The sequence below is a fragment of the Equus przewalskii genome, chromosome 22 (assembly GCF_037783145.1).
Source record: "Equus przewalskii isolate Varuska chromosome 22, EquPr2, whole genome shotgun sequence".
Lineage (NCBI taxonomy): Eukaryota > Metazoa > Chordata > Mammalia > Perissodactyla > Equidae > Equus > Equus przewalskii.
In genome coordinates this window covers 20,225,142-20,243,769 of record NC_091852.1, presented here as the reverse complement: position 1 = coordinate 20,243,769, position 18,628 = coordinate 20,225,142, and the positions used below count along the sequence as shown (strand labels likewise).

Genomic DNA, 18,628 nt, shown 5'->3' with positions numbered 1-18,628 from the left:
TTCTAGAAGCTCCCGTAGCTGACCAACGCTCCACAAATTCCTTCAGGAAATCCCTTTCTGGATATTTATTGGACTTCAGTTTGCCCTTGAGATACCACTAAAGAAAAGTTAAATATGCAGTAGCGACATAGAGAATCTCCATCTCCCTCATTTTGTAGAAAGGTCCAGAAAGGATGTATAACTAGCCCAAAGTCCCATAGCTTAGAAGAATATATCTACTATGGAATAACAACCACCCCAAATCTAATCAGGTGAGGCGATCTCCCAAAATGGCTGCTATCAGGCCCTTTTCTTCCTGTATATACATGCTGCCCCTCAAATCAAAAGGTAGAGTCTATTTCCCCTCCTTTTGAATCTGGTTGGTCTTCTGACTTGCTTTAACCAATAGAATGAAGCAGAAGTAATGTTCTAGAACTTCCAAGCTCAGTCCTTAAGAGAACTGGCAGCTTCTAGTTCCTCCCTCCTGGAAGCCAGCTGCCATGTAAGAAGTCTGACCCCCCTGCTGAGAGGACCACATGCTGTGAGAAAGCCCAAGCTAGCCATGTGGACAGAGAGAGGTCATGTGGAGGCAGACTGAGATACCTGATGTGTGAGTAAAACCTCTCAGAACTTCCAGTTCAGCTGAGCTGCCAGGGGCCACCTGAATGCAGCCCAGTGAGTGACCCTAGCCAGTGCCTAGCTGAGCCCAGTTGACCCACAGAATTATGAGAATCAGTAAATGGTGGTAGTTTTTGCTGCTAGTTTTGGGGTGGCTTGTTATACAAGAACAGATAACTGAAGCAGTAACTTAAAACAGCAACCATATATTATTAATTCTCATGAAGCTATGAGTTGGGTGGTGGTGCTGTTGATCTGGACCAAGCTTGGCTGATCTCATTTGGACTTGCGTGTACCTCTGCAGTCAACTGAGGGCTGGCTGGTCAAGGATGGCCTCAGCTGTGATGACTCAGCTCTGTTCCACAGGGTCTTTCATCCTCCATTGGGCTTCTTCTCCAGGGGATGGCAGAACTCCAAGAATGGAAGCAGAAGTACACAAACTTTTTTAAAAAATAGACTTTATTTTTTAGAGTAGTTTCAGGTTCACAGCAAAATTGAGAGGAAGGTACAGAGATTTCCCATATATGCCCTGCCCCCACATATGCACAGCCTCCCCCATTATCAATATTCCCCACCAGGGTGGGGCATACATTTGCTACAACTGATGAACCTACACTGACACATCATTATCACCCAAAGACGATAGTTTACATTGGAGTTCACTCTTGGTGTTGCACATTTTATGGTTTTGGACAAATGTATAATAACATATATCCACCATTATAGTATCACACTATACTAAAATTGTCTCACTGCCCTAGAAATGCTCTGGGCTCTGCCTGTTCATCCCTCCCTCCCCCAACCTCTGGCAACCACTGATCTTTTACTGCCTCTGTAGTTTTGCCTTTTCCAGAATGCTATATAGTTGGAATCCTACAGTACGTAGCCTGTTCAGATTGACTTCTTTCACTTAGTAATATGCATTTAAGTTTCCTCCATGACTTTTCATGGCTCGATAGCTCGTTTCTTTCAGTGCTGAATAATATTGGATGTGGATAAACCACAGTTTATTTATCCATTCACCTACTGAAGGGCATCTCGGTTGCTTCCAAGATTTGGCAGTTATGAATAAACCGCTATAAACACCCATGTACAAGTTTTTGTATGGACCCAAGTTTTAAAGTTCTTTGGTAATTACCAAGGAGCACAACTGCCAGATCATCTAGTAAGAGCATGTTCAGTTTTGTAAGAAACTTCCAAACTGTCTTCCAAAGTGGCTGTACCATTTTGCACTCCCACTGGCAATAAATGACAGTCCCTATTGTTCAACATCCTCCACAGCATTTGGTGTTGCCTGTATTCTGGATTTTGGAAACTTGAATAGGTGCATAGTGGTGTTTCATTCTTGCACAAAGATTTTTCAAACTTTCATTTACATCAAGTCTGCTATTGTTCCACTGGCCGAAGTAAATCATATGGATGAGCCCAGAGTGGGAGGGAAAAGACTTGGATAAAGGGAGGTCATTATGTGGGGCCATTAAGGCTATCAAATCTACTATAAGGAATCTATGCATGTTTCTCATAGAGGAGTATTAAATAGCATTATTAAGATTCTGAACTAAGATCTGGAATCAACTGGAGAAATAATGTTTGAAATTAAGTAAAACAATTAGATGAGTATTTTTTGATTTTTAAGTGTTTCCAGATTTTCTGGCCAAGTCACTATTGCTAGTGATATTGAGGTTGTTTTATCTCTAAGAGAGGGTAACTTTCCCAAATTCTTGTTGATAGATTTAGACATAGAATCAGGAAGAAATATCAGGTCTCATACTATATGGTCCCTCGTTCCATTAATTAATTCACAGTAATGATCTTAAGGCTCTTGTAGGAGTTCCTTGGAATCCTATTTAACAAAGTAATAGAGTTAGCTCTCTAAATAGCCAGTGGGCAGTCTGTTTGTGACTTCTCTCCGGAAACCTAAGGCTGTTAGCATTTGTGCTTTACAGAAAGGAGTCAATCAGGCTCTTAATAGGGAAGGACAGCTGTGTGCATTTGTATGCGTGGATTTGTATGTAACGTGTTTGACCACCTCTGATCCACTTTGATTTAAGTTGGGTTTTACCTGTTTTCACCTCCTCTGCCTTCCCAGGAAATATTGACAACTGACTTTGCATTTTCACTTATCACTCCCTTCTGAGAAGCAGATTTGATTTCCACTCCTTGGACTTCAGAGCAGACATCTGAGGAGCAGAGAGGGGAGACAGGGACCACCATTCCCCTATCCCAGCCAGCCTGCTCCTTAGAGCAGTGTGGTGCTGCCCCCTACACAGTGACTCACACCAGGCGCATGAAGGGTTCTTTGATCTGTTCCGCTTTCTTCCATTGTCCCCTCTATCGACCCCATCTTGAACCTTGTTAATCCAACATTTCTGTTACTTATCGTTCAGTAATTGGGAGTCAAGGAACCTGTGTTCTGGCCCTTGGGTCACTTAATGTCTTTGGGTCTTAGTTTTCTTATCTGTAAAGTGAGCAAGCTGGGCTAAGACGTGTGTTTCCGCTCTGAGCTTTGAAGAGTCTAGGATGCCAGGATAAAACCAGACACCAGTCACAAGGTCCTAAACAAGTGAAGACCTAAAACTCCCAGTGATGGCCAGACACATCTGGGAGTAGTCTGGAAAAAACGGGCCTAAGAATAATAGATATTTGCATTACCAAGGAATTACTGCATTCCATTCTAAACTGATATTAAACCACAACAGACCTACCCAAAGTGCAGGGTGGGAGGTACAAAAAGACTTCAAAACTGAAACGTTTCATTTGCCGAGAACTAAGAGAATATCCTTTCAACGGCAATTCATTTTGGCTCACCAAGCCAGGGATATCTGAGGATAAGGACCATGAAATGTTGGTCGGTCTTCCTCAGACAGAATGTACCCCACGTTCTCCATCAGTGTGTTTGATTTTTAAAGAAGGGTAAGGTGGAAGGAAGCGATGAGGGTGAGAAATACCACTTGCTTCGATTCAGCTGGAAGAGATCCTCTACCTTTCGGTTCCTACTAAGAAAATTTTGCTACAGCTTCCAAAACAGTATTTTTCCAAGAGATTCCTATAGATCTAGCCCCTACCGTCTCTTCTCTCCACTGACATCAGGTGAGATACAATTTGTAAATGCCCCCAGGCCCACTCAGCACTATCAGTAAAATTTAGTTCCCACCCCATCACAGTCCATTCGCTCTTGACGTGCCTCCTCCAGCCTTCTCTCTCCTACGACCCCCTCGCCAACCTACCCTGCCTGTTGGGTAGGTCTTACTTCCGGGGCACACCTGCTCTCCTAGGGGAGACACCATCGCCTTGGTAATCCTCGCCTGTCCCTTCCTGGTGGAGGTGGCACCTGTGCTTAAGTGCGGGCTTCGCCGCAAGTAGAGTCCAGCGGGCAGGCAACCAGGCTTTGCCGAGTTCCGTGCCCTGAGGAACGGGGAAGCTCTATCCCAAACACAGCCCTAGGTATCGGGGCTGCAAGACTTTGAGAACCGCCGGGAAGCCCTCGGCGAGCCTTGGAGGAACCGACCGAATCTGAGGCGCCGGCCCCACCCGCGCTATCCGTTCTGGGCACCCTGGGGCATGACGGAGCACAGTGTCCCCATGCCCCGACTCGGGCGCCCAATCCGACTGCGGCGGAGACTCCCGCCGCCGCTGCTGCAAACCGGTCTGGCTTCTCTGCAGGGCGTGCGGGGATGGAGCAAGGGGGTGGAGAGAAAAGGGGAAGAGCCTGGCGGCCGGCAGGCGGGGCCTGCAGCCTCCCCGAGCCGCGGCAGCCGCCGCGCAGACTGCTCTCTCAGCGCCTCGCTCAGCCTCGGGCGCGCACTGCGCCGGGACCCGCGCCCGCGCCGAGCCCGGGGCGCCGCTGCTCCCTGGCCCCCAGCCCCCGACCGCGCCGCGCCGAGCCGTAGAGCCGCTGCGAGCTGTCGGGGCTTGGGCGGCCGCTCGCTGCCCAGTCTGGCCGAAGGACGGGCGGAGAAGGAAGGGGAAAGCGGGGACACACACACTCGCCGCGGCGCGCGCGCGTTACATACTCGCAGCCGCGCGCCCCCGCCGAGGCGCGTCCGGGCCGAGTTTGGCCCCAAGGCTCGGGCCCGGCACCTGCCGGCTCCCGGCGCTGCGCCCCGCCCTCGCCCTCGCCCCCGCCCCGCCGACCCTCCCGCCCCTGGCCTGCCCCGCTCTCCCTTCGCGGAGGGGAGGCAACAACATCCCTATAACTTGCAGACTGTGGCGCAACTGGTCTCGACAGCGGAGGCGCCCGAATGCTGCCCGGGTGAGGTAAGTTTCCTGCGCGTCCCCGGCCCCTCCTACCTAAACCCTCCTCTGGCCTCAGGCTTGGGGGCTCTGGGTCTCTCATGAATCCTGGCGGGCTCGCTACGCTCCCACTTTGTCCGTCTTGTGCTAGGGGTAGGGTAGAGGGGGTGCGCGTGGCCATGGAAGCGGGATCATCATTCCGCGGGGGCCACGGCTGCGCCCTCTCCGCGGGCAGCCACCCGATCCCCGGGGCCGCAGTGACACTCGGGGATCACTCTGGGCTCACTTAAGCAGGAGCCCCCTCCCTTTTAAGGGGAACCAGCTGAGTTTGGCAGCAGCAGGCGGGCTCTCCCACCACCCTCCCCGGGAATTAAACAGCGGCGAACTTGTTAGGCGCCCTTGGGATCTCCAGAGGGGCTTGCGAGTCTGTGTTCTGGTCATTTCTGGCGCTGGAGCCGGATTGAACAGGTGCGGTAAGCTTCCAGCCTAAATGCAGCAACAGACTTCTGCGTCTCCTCTGCTTCTCTCCCCCAGCCCCGTCAACGTGACGCTTCAACAGCTGGGTCGGGGGGTGGGCGTGGGGGGGGGGGGAACGGAGAGGGAGAATGCCAGGGTTTGATTTGCCAGGCCAGTGCCAGGAGTCGCCAAAACAGAAGACGACAAATGTCTGCTTATCTCTCATCTATGCAGATGAGCCTGTTGTCATTTTATCCCCCCGGCTTACTTGTCTCTGGTGCCCAGCGTGGTTGGGTAGAAACCTGTTCCAGAGAAGTTGTTTGGATAGGCTGATGAATTCATTCATCTGATCTGCGGAAATCAGGGCTCTCAACAAGGAAATGCTAGTTACTCTGATGCTTTTGAAAGGCAGAGTGTTGCAGACCAAAAATACCACTCCCTCCCCCCCCCCCCCCAACTATCTTTCTATGACATTCTCATCCTGCTGGAGACTCCAGCTCTAAGGTGAATGGCCGTTAAGGGACCAGTTGTGTCAGTCTCCTGCGAAGAAGTGGTCCTCTCATCGGTACTCCTGCGCGCCCATGTGGGAACCCCTATTGCCCGTCTGGTGAAGAACATCCACCAGACTTCTCTCTTGTTCTGTGGAAAGGCAGAATGTTCTGCAGTTGTCGGAAGGGAGAAAAGCCGAAGGGTTGGTTTCATTACCGCTCTAATGTGAAGCAGAATAGTGTTCATGGAAGCTTTTGTCAGAACATTTCCAGCTGAAAGGAGGCCCTGGAAAAAAACCCTTCTCAGCCAAGTCCATGCCAGTGGGAAGTTGAGTAAGCATCATGCATGATCTCTGAGCTGAGGGAAGCGGTGCGTTCTGTGTCTGGTAATGTGAGTGGAGAGGTATGAGGACCCTTGAGAAAGCTGATCAGTCTGAGACTGATACAGACGGCTTAGTTGAGAAGGAAAACAGTTAAGAACTGAATGATAACCATGTTACATTTTTGACCAAATTAAGACTAAAGAGATTTAGTAGTAATACCTTACATTTGCATCAATGCCTTGCTATTTGTAAATGCTTTCCAGTGTTCTCGTTTAATTCTAACTGTTTCCGAGGGAGGCAGGGCAGAGATTATTAATCAGGTTCACAGGAAGAGCGTCAGGCCACAGGTTCAGGGACTTAGCGAGGTAACAAATGGCTGGAATTAGAGTCACAGCCACGTTCTCTGAAATCCCGCACACCCCCACTGTCACCACCGGATGCTGGTTCTGTACTTGCATATGGTTTTTACGGTGGCCACAGTGCTTCTGCGTTTATTGTGGTCTGCGCAGTCTCGCTGTTCACATTTGAGGAAACTGAGGTTTAGACAAGTGATGGGAGTTTTCCATGGTATCGTATCTAACCTGGTGGAGTTTACAAGCCTAGAATGCAGAGCTCCTGTTGTCTGGTCCATTGCTTTGTGGAGTATGCCATTGTTCCATTTCTGATAGCAATGAGGACACATTCTGGATACTGCAGTACACTAGGGACTGTTAGCATGCCTGCTGGTGACCTGGGTTCTGGTCCTGGCACTGTATTTGGCTCTATGACCTGAGCCAAATCATGTCACCTCTGAGCCTCAAGTCTTCCACATATAAAACAAGAGGTTCATACTGAATTATCTTTCTCTTTCTTGTTTTAGCATTCTATAATGCTTATCATTATCTTTGTAATCCAATGTTATTTCCTTAGAGGAAGAAAGCTTTTTACCCTGTATTAACTGATTTAGCTAATTATCTATTCCACCTGTAATTTACGCCCTCCTCCCCTTGACCACATTCCACTTGATGAAGGGAAAGAAAATTCCAAGTACATTTTGCTTAGCATCTATATTTTTTAGGATTACTATTTGACTTGGAAATATTTTGAGGGGCTGAACTACTATAAAATACATGTCAGGGATTACTTGAATATTCCAGAGAGTCAGCTCATACTTATTTTTAGCTTTAGGGTTTGAATACAGTAAGTACTGAATACATAGCTGTTGAATGAATGAAGGATGTAAATGAAATGACTAAAAAAAAACATTCTGTAAAACATAGAAAGCATCTCATCCTGTAAATTCCCAACAGCTGCTGACCCATACGATCATTTACCTGTAAGAGGTGTGCCTCCCGAAGCTGGCAGGTCCAGGTGCCCGTTGTTGCTCTCCTTCCTGAATATATCATATAAAGAAGAGGTTTTCTTTCTCGGAGTAGACAGTGGGCTCACATCAGCTATATCATACTCTTTTGCTTGCCTCCCCCTTTAAGTTGTTAGTAATGTGTAGCTGGCTGAAAGATACATCCCTAGAAATTGACTTGTACCGTTTTATGAAAAAGTATGTCTTAAGATCGACAAACCAACCACTCTCTTTTTTGATATTTGAGTAAATTTCTGCAGATGCTAATACTAGCTCGAGGTTTCAGAGGGGGAACCTAATTAACAAAACCAACCTATTTCTCTTCCCTTTAAGAATCCTCTTCTTTCCCCTCCTTCTTCCTATATACACAAAAGTAGTTAGTTTATGTTTAAAAGAGGGATGACAAATAATTAGAATGTGTCTTAAATATTATTAACAGATCCATCCATTGGGGATTGAGGTATATTTCTTTCTGGTAAAGAATTCAAATATTAACTAGTTCAGAGACTCGCACCTTTTGTAGGTGAGACAGGTGAGGCTTACAGAGGTGAATTGGCTTGTTCACGGTCACACAGATGTTTATCAGGAGGACCAGAGCTAATGTGGAAGTCTTAAGGTTCATATTCAAGGTTGTGCCAGGGTTTCTATGGTGAAGGTGCATTTTCTGACTTTTAGAAATCATAGGGGTCAAGAGAAAACTTCTGTTTATTAGTGATTATTTGTGAGGCATCACATTTTTAAATGGTTTAGTATTTATTTATAAATTTTCCTGTCCAAACAGATACCATTAAGGAGAAAATGTTTGTTCATTTTCGTCTATTCACTATACTTCTCTTGACTTATATATACATCGCCAGACTCAGAATTAATACTTTGCTCCAACCACTGCTTGGAGAGGGGAAGCTATTTGAATAGAAATTCAAACGTATGCTGCTTTTGCAGGCTTCTCTTCCTGGTAAATAAAGCCAGAAGCCAAAGGTGGCCCTGTTATACAGCAGGTAAAGTCATAAATATGTATACATTTAATTTGCATTTTCATTTTGCTTGTACTTCTGTTGAATGGTGAGTCAGAACATTTAATATCCTGGAAAAGTATTTTTTTCCTATGGCTAGAGCCTTCGTTAGTTACTCTGTTAAACATCAAGTCCTAAATGTGTTTGTTGCAGAAACATGTTCTCTTTGTGTAAGGTATGTTGACTGGAGTTGGAAACAGTCCTTTTATTTTTTAGATGCTGCCCGGTTAGAACACTACATTATGTAGCTCAGCTGTTCATTTGTGCGCTTATCTAAGGCAGTTCTTCTAAATGCCAGGGAAATTGGGGTGGGGGGGGGAAACCTAGCCTTTGTTTTATTTAGTTTTTTCCTTTTGAAAATAAACAATCTATTGATGACACTTTTGAAGTACTGTATATAGTAAACAATTGGCTGCCATTGATGAAGTATTTTATTCTACCAGGTTCCTTTCAGCATAAAAGAGTAGGCCGGGGAAAACAGGCTTGATTTTTGTGTTTTGCACTCACCATTGTATCTACTTCCATCTAGCTTCATCAGTGGCGTATAAAGGAGACGATGATGAAGGAGAAATACAGGAATCCTACCCAAACTAGGTTACTCTTGGGAAGATTTGAAATGTAGATAATAGTGGGGCTATGGCTACATGATTAATCAGCTGGAAGTGCCTTGGGATTCTCATTTTAAGTTAAAACAAGCTGGTCTTTGAATGGACAGCTGCGTGAAGTGTGTCCTTGTAGGAAGTCTTCGGTGTTGTTTAGGGAGCTGGATAAACAACGGGCGAGCAGTTTGTTTTGAGGAGTTTACATAATCGGTGAGTAGTAAGTTGTTGACGCTTGTTTTCTCTAAGAAGTTTAGAAAGTCAGTTGTGAAATTGTAATGAAATAGAAGGTACTGAGCATGCAGTATTGCCCCCACGAGAAATGGGCATGTGTGTCTTTCGATTGAGGTTCCGGCAAGGGTTGGAATTGCAAGCACTGGGGGCCTAGGGAGTGTAATTACCTTGAATTGAGATGCAAGACAGCACCGTGGAAAGTCCATCCCTTTTGTAAGAACTAGGTGATGTTTAAGTCTTTGCCGTCCGGTAGCGCTGAGCAAGAGGTTTGGCAGGAGGATAGTTACAGCTAGCCATAAAAATGTGTTTCTTTGCTTCATAGACTGGCAAAAGAAACGCAGTAGATTCAACCTGTTGGGTAGTGGGTTTCAACATTCAATAGCCATTTTTTTCCTTTTTTAAACGGTGCTCACCATCATGATCTCTGCATCGTTCAGTCGTAACATCTGTTGATAAAGGAAGGAAACAAAATAGCAGCAATGAAAAGCAGCAATGCTGTGCCCTGCATGAGGGACTGGTAAGCACATCAGAGGTGTTAAGCTAATGTTTGTCAGTTGAAAAGGTTAGGCATCATATTTTACTTATCTTCTTGGAACTTAGCACTATGCCTGGCAAATGGCAAGGATTTAATAGTTATGCATCCAGATGAATATTACTCTTCAAAACCTTGGGACGTTTCATAATTCTAATAATTCTATTTTCTAGACTATTTTAGAACTTCGGGCAGTCTGATAGACACTAGTTTCAATAGTTCATAGTAGTTCTTCATTTTTTATCATAAATGATATTTATTCACCAGACCGCCAACCTTCTTTTAGGCAACATGCCTAGGAATGATTCTTTTATTTTTCTTCCTTAGCAGAAAAAATAATCTAAATATGAAATGTGATATTCTTTTTATTGTAAGTGCCAGCTAAACATTTTTAAAGCACCAAGGGTGGCTTAATAGTGAGTTTGGCTCAGACTACACAGACAAGAAGGGACTTTAAGCTGCTCTAAGTTAATCAGTTTAAATGTCACCTCCTCTTGGGGCCCTCTCTGATCATCTGACCTAAAGGGGACCTTCTTCATATGTTTTCTTATCACAGTGGATACTTATTTGTTTGTGTATTTTGCTTGTTTTTCTGTCACCTCTGCCCAAACTCGCACTCAACCCAAGATTGTAAACTTTTGGAGGGTACAGGTCATGGTTTTTGAACATTGTTTTGCTAGTGCTTGATGCATAGCAGGTACCCCGTAAATATTTAAATGAGTGGATGAATAGTCCCATCTATCCTGTCAAGGTGAACTGGGCCACCAGTGAGGTCACTCAAGCTGACCTCAGGTTCACCTGTGAAGACAGTTCTTGAAGGCCAGCTGTGGCAACTCCATGAGCATGACAAGCAGGTCTTCTCAAAGGAGGAAGCATTGCTCGTTGAGGTGAATAAATTCTGGCTTGTGTATGAAGCGGTGTCTCAATTTAAAGAGTTCTTCCTTTTCATTGACTCAAAAATGACTAGTAGAGAACAGATAAGCAGAAATTATCACGCATAAAACAAAACGTTGAGAACTGTTAAAATGGGATCTAAAATACCTAAATCAGAAACATATGCAATTCTTAATTAAGGCACCTTGGTGTTAACATGAAAAGCAAATCCTGTGACACTTCAGGTCAAAACTTCCCAACCTCAGCCGGTTTTTCTTTAAAAGTGAGGTACATCGATAGCCTGATACCAGGGAAGAGGCCAGGGCGGTGGTTCTCAGGTGTGGCCCCTGGACCACCAGCAGCAGCATCACCTGAGAACTTGTGAGAAAAGCGAGTTCTCATACGGTACCCCAGCCAGGTGAATCAGACTCGGGGGATGGGGTTCAGCAAGCTAAATGTCAACAGGCCTCCAGGTGATTCTGATACACGCTCAATATTGGCAGGAAATGTTGACTATGTTGCTCCAAGTATAAGCCTCCTGAAGTGCTCAGTATTCCCGGGTGAATCCTGGGGTGTGTGAAGAGCACCGCCATCTGCCTGCTCCACCAGAAATACCAGGGGAGAAATAAAACCAGTCTTGGCTTTTCTCAGAGCTGAGGGGATCACAAGAGAACAAATTCATATGACTGGATTGGTCATCTAGGACTTTAGATGATACAGAAAAGCTCTTGATGGTCACTGGCCCTGCCAAGTGGTTGGTACTCCCAGGAATGGGAGATGGATGAGGGCGTGTGGGTGATGAGGGATAAGATACTCTCCATGCATAACTTGTGTTTGCACAAGTTCAGTAAGATGCCAGGTGGGGAAATGATTTCGAGAGCTAGTGGTTGTCTAGGAAGAGGAAACAGTGGTTTTCTGACAATTCTTAGAATATTGCAGGTCAGTTCAACATACTAGATATTGATGGACCTTTTGGCCAGGATAGTACCAGGTGCTATGGGATATACAAACAAGGATGAACATGGCTGAGAACTTACTCTATTCCAAGCACTTCTCAACTGCTGTTTCTTTTCATCTTCACCATGCTCCTGACGGTGGGCCATAGCATCCTCACTGATAGAGGAGGAAATGGAAATCTAGGCAGGATAGGTATGTGTTCATGAGCACAGAGCTAGTAAGAGATGGTTCCAGCCCTGGCTTTTTTGATTTTTGAAGGCCACATTCTTTACTCTGCTTCGTTCAGTTGCACCTCAAAATGTAGTTTTGGAACAAGAGTTTAAAAAAGGAAAACATAAGTGAATCTAAAATTTATATTTCCAACCCAGGCCTCTCTATGAGCTCTAGATTACATAATTGACATTACACTTGGGTATCTCAGAGGCACCTTAAATTTTACATGTCTAGGGCCAGAATTGTGATCTTTTCTCTCCATCTCTGGTCCCCCTATAGGGTTGCCTAGCTCTGTGATGGGCACCACTAGCCACCTCCTCTCACTAGGCAGAAACTTGGGAGTCATCCTTGACCGTATCCTTTTCATCCACCGCATCTAGTCTTTTACCCATTTTTATTGATTTTGCTTCCTGAATATCTCCCCATCCCTCTGCTTCTCATTGTTTCTGCTGGTTCTGTCCAGTCCAGCTTCTCATCTCTTTGCTGGATTCTAACCATAGCCTCCCTTGGCTCCTGAGTCCACTCTGGCCTTCCTTTAATCCATTGTCTGGACTGCAGCCAGGGGAATTGAGATCGCTGGAGAGGACCCTAGACTCTCCTGGCCAGATCCTCAACTTCCACACCAAGCCAAGCCCTCATAGAAGCAGATCTTTCTGGTCCCCAGGTCTCTCCAGGTTGGTGGCCTTTTGAACCCTTACACAGCCTCTGAGGACTTGCTTTTCCAAACTGCGTCCTACTCTGATGTTCTTGCTCTCCTGGAGTGCGGTCAGTCCCGTGTTGATAACTCAAGTCAGCTGCTCTTGCAGGCACAGGATGAAGACTCCAGTGTGGTCCTAGGGACCTGCCCAACCCACTCCGAATACCAAGTTTTTAGTGTGCTCTGGGAATCCCCGAGGTGCACGCACTCATTTTAAGAGGAACTCAAGACTGCTAATTAGATGAGAGGAAAGCAGTTGTTGTGGAAGTAGTTAGTTGGAGGCTAAAAGCATTATCTTTGATGTTCTAGGCATCTTGGGATAGAATAAGAGGCAAGATTATAGGATCCTGTAGAAACTAGTTAATATAAATTAGCCTAAGCTCAGCTCGCATTTAATCTTTGCACGTGGCCTTTTTAGTTACTCAGTGTCACTTAAACTATAAGGAGAAGTACCAAAGTACCACAGATTGGGTGGCCTGTAAACAAGAGAAATTTATTTCTCATGAGTCTAGAGGCTGGAAGTTCGAGACCATGGTGCCAGCGTGGTTGGTTCTGGTGAGAACCCTCTTCCAGGTTATAGACTGCCAACTTCCCATTGTATCCTCACATGGCAGAAAGAGGGCAAGAGAGTTCTCTGCGGTCCCTTTCATAAGGGCGTTAATCTCATTCATAAGGGCCCCCCATCTCATGACCTAATTACCTCCCAAAGGCCTCACCTCCTTATACCATCACACTGGCAGTTAGGATTTCAACATATGAATTTTGGGCGCATAAGCATTCAGTCCATTGCACAATCCTTTATGGCTAAGACAGTGCCCTTTAAGAAGCACATTCTATGTTGAAACCTAGTTTAGACATGAATATATAAATAATAAATATATTCAAAATGAAGGTTTTATGGAACAGTGCTTAGCTATACTACCTGAGAGATGCTCTGGTGTTTCCTGATGCGTTCCCTCCCACCTCCAACCTCTACCAAACACTAGTCATGATCCACCAAGTTAATTTTACTCCCCAGTGATGAGCTGAGACCTGCAGTTTGGAAAACACAAATCTATCTGTTGTCCCCTCCAGTGCTGCCTGTGCAGAAGCTCAGGCCAGAGTCCTGCATTTATGGAGGAGCTGACCACGACTCCTCATGCAGTGCTCTTTCCTCTCCTATGGGTTCATGGTGGGTTGTGAGTTAACTCCACAAGGTTCCCCCTCAAAGTTTTAATTTCTATCAAAAAGGCATATTGAAATTTGGAGATAGAACTTGGAGTTGAGGAAAAGTAACTCATAAGACCGACCGCCTTGTCTGTTATACAGGATAAATAAGCTACGATTATGAAACATGGCCTTTAAACTGGGGCATGTGTATATTTTTTCATATAATGCTCACCCTAAAGTTCATGCTAATTTATTTTAACAAGAACTTAAATGCTGTAAGAAAAAAAAAACCTTACTTTAAAAATATATCAAGAACAATTTGACATCATATTTTTTTCTTTTTTTGCCTGAAATTCATTAAGACATCATGCTCACCCATTTTAATTGACCATTCAAGCACGAAAGGAAAGGAGCTTAAAACGGGGAACTCTTGGCTGCTTAGAACTTTCGGACAGGCTGTCTTACTTCTAGAGTAAATTTCCTGATTGCTAAGGGTTTGCTTGCTCCTTTAAGTGTCAAAATTTATCAAAGCCAATTTTTGTATAGAAAATTTCCCTGAAGTTATCACTCTCGTGATTCTTTAATAGCTTATATCGAATAGACTATGAGGCTGTGCCTTTTATGCTGTAATAAGGTGATGGCTTTTGGCTCCATTCAGGGGTGCAGGGCTCCTTGTCCCTATACCAAATGGCCCCACTTTGCTATTTTTGAAAATCTTATCTGCCTTTTATTGATTTTTTTTTTTGGCCCTGTGGCTTTTAGCAGTGATAGCCCCTTCACTCATTTTTTGCTGTTGAAAATCTCTTGTGATCTTGGGAGCCAGATAACACCCATATTGTGTGAATTGTGTTTCACAAAGAGACTCATATGATGCATTGAAATTGAAATTCTTTTAAAAAAGGAAAAAAGCAGTTTTTGAAGGAGGGCCCCGAGTTCTATTTGTAAAGCAAGCAAGCTTAGTTCTTTTTCGTTCACTTAATTCGTTAGCCAATAAGGAGCATGTTTTTCTTATGTCCTGTTTTTAGGCTATTCAGATAAATAAAGTGCTACCTTTTAGGCTGAAATAGTCGTGATTTCTTTTTTCTTTTTATAAAGTATTTATGTGTTTACTACATTGTGGTCTAAAGCACACTTTCCTATACTTTTTCATTTAACTTAAACAGAGTGGTAATTTATGGGTGTTTTGGTGTTGGTCTCATTTTTAATGTTTCCTGCCTTTAGAGGTTATAGATTGCCAGAGGTATTTCTCTTTTCCATTGAAGAAATTCCATAGAAAATTTCCTCAAGTTTCCTGGTATTCATCTTCCATTGGAAAACAAACTTTAATACCTACAATAATGCAAATAAGGTGAATATGAAAAATTTAACTTATTTTTAAGGAGTGATGTGAACCAGACTGTTCTTAGACTTGTGGATTCATAATATGGAAACAGAAAAACAGTGGTGTCATTGCTTTGGCAAGCTCTATTGAAATGTTTCCCTTTTATTGTTTTTTCCTAAGACATGGTTTAGACAGAGTGGTCAAGATTTATGGAAAGTGGAGTAAATGGGAAATCAGTCTTTGATACTAAGGGTTAAGAGAGAACATGACTTTAGTTTGTTTGTTTATAGAAAACAATGGAAATTCAGCTTTTAGGATTTGTGTACAGTTGGGCTTCGTTGTTTAGTTTGGCAGTTTCTCAAACTCCCTCTCCTACGTGGCAATTTATAATGTCAACGTGATGCATCATTCCATTTTGTGCAAAGTTTGTATAAGGAATAGTCATTTTCCACATATGTCAAAAGACTTCTGGAAGCGTTTTAGAACTGAGTGTTAAGTATCCTTACATGTGCGCCTAACAGCTTTGGAGATGATGGTCAACACGTCCTGATGTTACATTTTGATTGGCTTCTTCACGGTCTGCCTCCTTTACTGGAAAGTTCTTCCAGGGGTGGGACTGTGTTCTGTTCATCCTGTATTCCTAGCACCCAGAAAAGTCTCCAGCGCAAAGTTGGCTCTCAATTAACATTTGTCGAAAAAATGAGTAAATGATTTCTTAGGCTACAATCGTCTTCAACTTCCTAGTTTCCCTTTGCTTCTTAAAATGTCAACAGTCTAGCTTCTAGCCTGGCCACTACCTCAAGTTCCTTTGAGCCATAACCCAATGAGCAGCCTTGTTCATGGCCAAATTTTAGGTTTTTTTCCACCTCTTGCTTTTTGGCCTGTAGCATTTAGAGCAGTTTAACAACCCACACCTGACTCTCTTGTCGCCACTCATCTGTTCTTGTGATTCCAAGTCTTACCTCTATGAAAAGTACCTCTCTTGTGAAGTCTGTACTTGTAGCTGTCACCTTTTAAAAACCTGAATTTATCTCCTTCCCTAATTCTAAATTTTTATTAAAGATGCCCTCATTTTTTTTAACCTACTTTTGAAATTTGAGGAGTCTTTTTATTTTGTTCATTCTTGTTTCTGTGCAGTTGCCAAGTTCCGAGGAATTAAAAAAACATATTCTCCGCTCCCCTCACTTATATTTCCTATATTAATGCCTCTTCCTTGGACTTGTGGAGCAGCTTCCCAAACAGCTTCTGTACCTCCCTCTCTACCCCCTTTGAATCAGTTGTAATACCTGCTACCAAGATTATAATTTTGTCACTGCCATGTCCCAAAATCTTTAGATGCTTTACCATGCCCGAAATCTGAATGCCTTGGTTGGTCTGTAAGACCAGCCACAGTCTAGCCCTAGCTGACTGTTCATCATTGTCATCGTCATTGTTGTCCTTTGATAGTATAGAAGTGACAGTAACTACCATTTCCTGACCTCTTAGTTCCGGGCGCAATGTGTAAGAAGACATGAAGTCATAAAGGTTGTCAGTGTGTTTTGGAGCTGTGTAATCTGATGATGGGTAGAATGGAGGCAGGGGGAAGGAGATAGGGCTGGAGGGGTGTGTTGGGGCCAGAACATGGACATCTTGTTAGATATGCTCAGGAGTTTGAACTTTTCTTCTATAGGCAGTGAGGCAACAACTAGAAGATTTTCATGGACAAATCATGAGCTCATGTTTTATTTTAGATCAGCAACATGGGCTATAGTTTGGGAGATGAATGAGCCGGGAAAGGGACTAGATACAGGGAGACTAGTCACAGGAGATGATGAGGACCTGAATTAAGGTCATGAGGATGGGGCAGAGGGAGCAGATTTGAGATTTAGGAGGGAGAAGTTGGAGGGCTTGGTGACCACTTACATATGAATTTTGAGGGAAGGGGAGGAGTAAAAGAAGATGACTCTCTGGCTTTTGGCTTGAGTAGGTGGAGAGATTGGAGAATGATGATCAACTGAGAGAGAGCACCAAGAAGAGGCAGCATATATGTGGTGGCAGAGGTGGGAGGGCTGTGATGGTGAGTCCAATCCTGAACATGCATCTGCGATACTTGTGGGATATCTCGGTGGAGTGTGGCTGTAAGGAGAGCAGTCTGTGATGGAGACACTGGCTGTGTTATGGTCACTGGTCTCTGGGCGGTGATTCAAGCCATAGGAGTGGATAAGATTGAGATACCTACAGAACATCCAGGTGGAAGATCTAGAAGGAAGCTGTATGAATGTGGATGCAAGGAGAGAGGCCCATGATGGAGACAGTGTTGTGATCTCTCACCAGTGATTAAATCCATGGGATTAAACGAGACTTCACTGAAAGAGTCTGTAGACTAAGAAGAGAAAATGTCTGAGAACCAACATCATTCCTTCATCTTCATTTGATCTCATTTGCATGTCCATTTCTCCATACTTTTGCTCATTCCATCTTTTCTTACTAAATCTGTTTTCTTCTCTGTTTAAGGAAATGGCATCAGATTTTCATGACACTGCACATATCCCACTCTTCTGGAAGGCTTCTCTGATCCCCACACTCACTCAGAAGTGATTTCTCATGCACACCTTCCCTTTGGCATTCTTGCTCTTACCCTTCCTTTGGAACTTTCCCTCGAGGGTGACTTTTCATTTGTTCTCAGCTTACTTCTCCAAGCCGACTCAGTCAAGACAGCTGGGACCACGTCTTCTCCCATGTGTTTCCCACCCAGCCAAACAGCCCCAGTGCCTTCTACACACTAGCTGCTCCTACTACTTTTTGATTATTTTTTTTCTCCTTTAGGATAATGAGTAGAAAGGTGAACAATTCAAAGTTCTATAAGGATTTCTATCAGTTGATGTACCTTGACCAAAATAGCAAGTGCCTGCTTACAATGTGTTTGTAGCCCGTGTTCTATTTCTCACTGAAAAAAATTTACTTAGCAGAAATGTCTACAAAACTAGTGCAGAATTCTTGTCCTTTATCATTCTCACTATTTTAAACTTTCAGAGGAAGAGAATACATCTTTTGGCTGCCTCCCCCACCAATACCTACTATTGCTTATTGTGAGCAGAGTTTATCACCTAGTTTCATTGAGTTGGACTTCCTGTGTTTTTGAGTGACATTTTGCATACATTTGCACAGGCTGAATTTGGATGCAGCAAGAGCTCTGGTCAGAGAAGCAGAGATTCTGGCTCATCCTGCATCTCCTGACACTTTGATGACCTCTGGTCAAGTGGCCTGATCTCTGTTGTGCCTTTTTTTTTCTTTTTTCCCCCCTATCTGTGGAATGAGAATCTATACACTGCCTCCTGGCCTCTATCAAAGGCACCTTGTGAGACCAAATGGAATGATGACCTTTGAGTTCCTTAGAACAAAAGCATCATGCACATTAGAGAATTTGTCATAAGAATTACAGAAGGAACTCAGGCTCCAGAGCCACCTTTATAGCGCATGGGCAAGCAGATCTGAAGCAAAGAGTGTAGCATCTGCTATGATAAGGTTCCCGTAAGAGAAGAATTCTCCTCCCCTATCCCCAGAGGCCAAGGGTGCAAGTGGGATGCTTTGCTAACATCTGTCTGATCAGAGTTCCAGAATTTAA

The 18,628-nt window shown here is 44.2% G+C and overlaps 1 protein-coding gene across 4 annotated transcripts in view; it reads left to right on the top strand.

The window, feature by feature from the left end:
• Nucleotides 1–405: 405 nt before the first annotated feature.
• PIP5K1B (phosphatidylinositol-4-phosphate 5-kinase type 1 beta) overlaps nt 406–18,628 on the top strand; it is a 279,654-nt gene continuing 261,431 nt past the window's right edge. Inside the window, exon 1 of one of the 4 annotated variants that reach the window (XM_070590460.1) lies at nt 406–589. The gene's annotated coding sequence lies outside the window, so the exon portion shown is untranslated. Of the gene's footprint in view, nt 590–4,179; nt 4,855–4,990; nt 5,299–18,628 lie in introns of those variants that run through there. The other 3 variants (XM_070590458.1, XM_070590464.1, XM_070590462.1) reach the window with 3 other exon arrangements.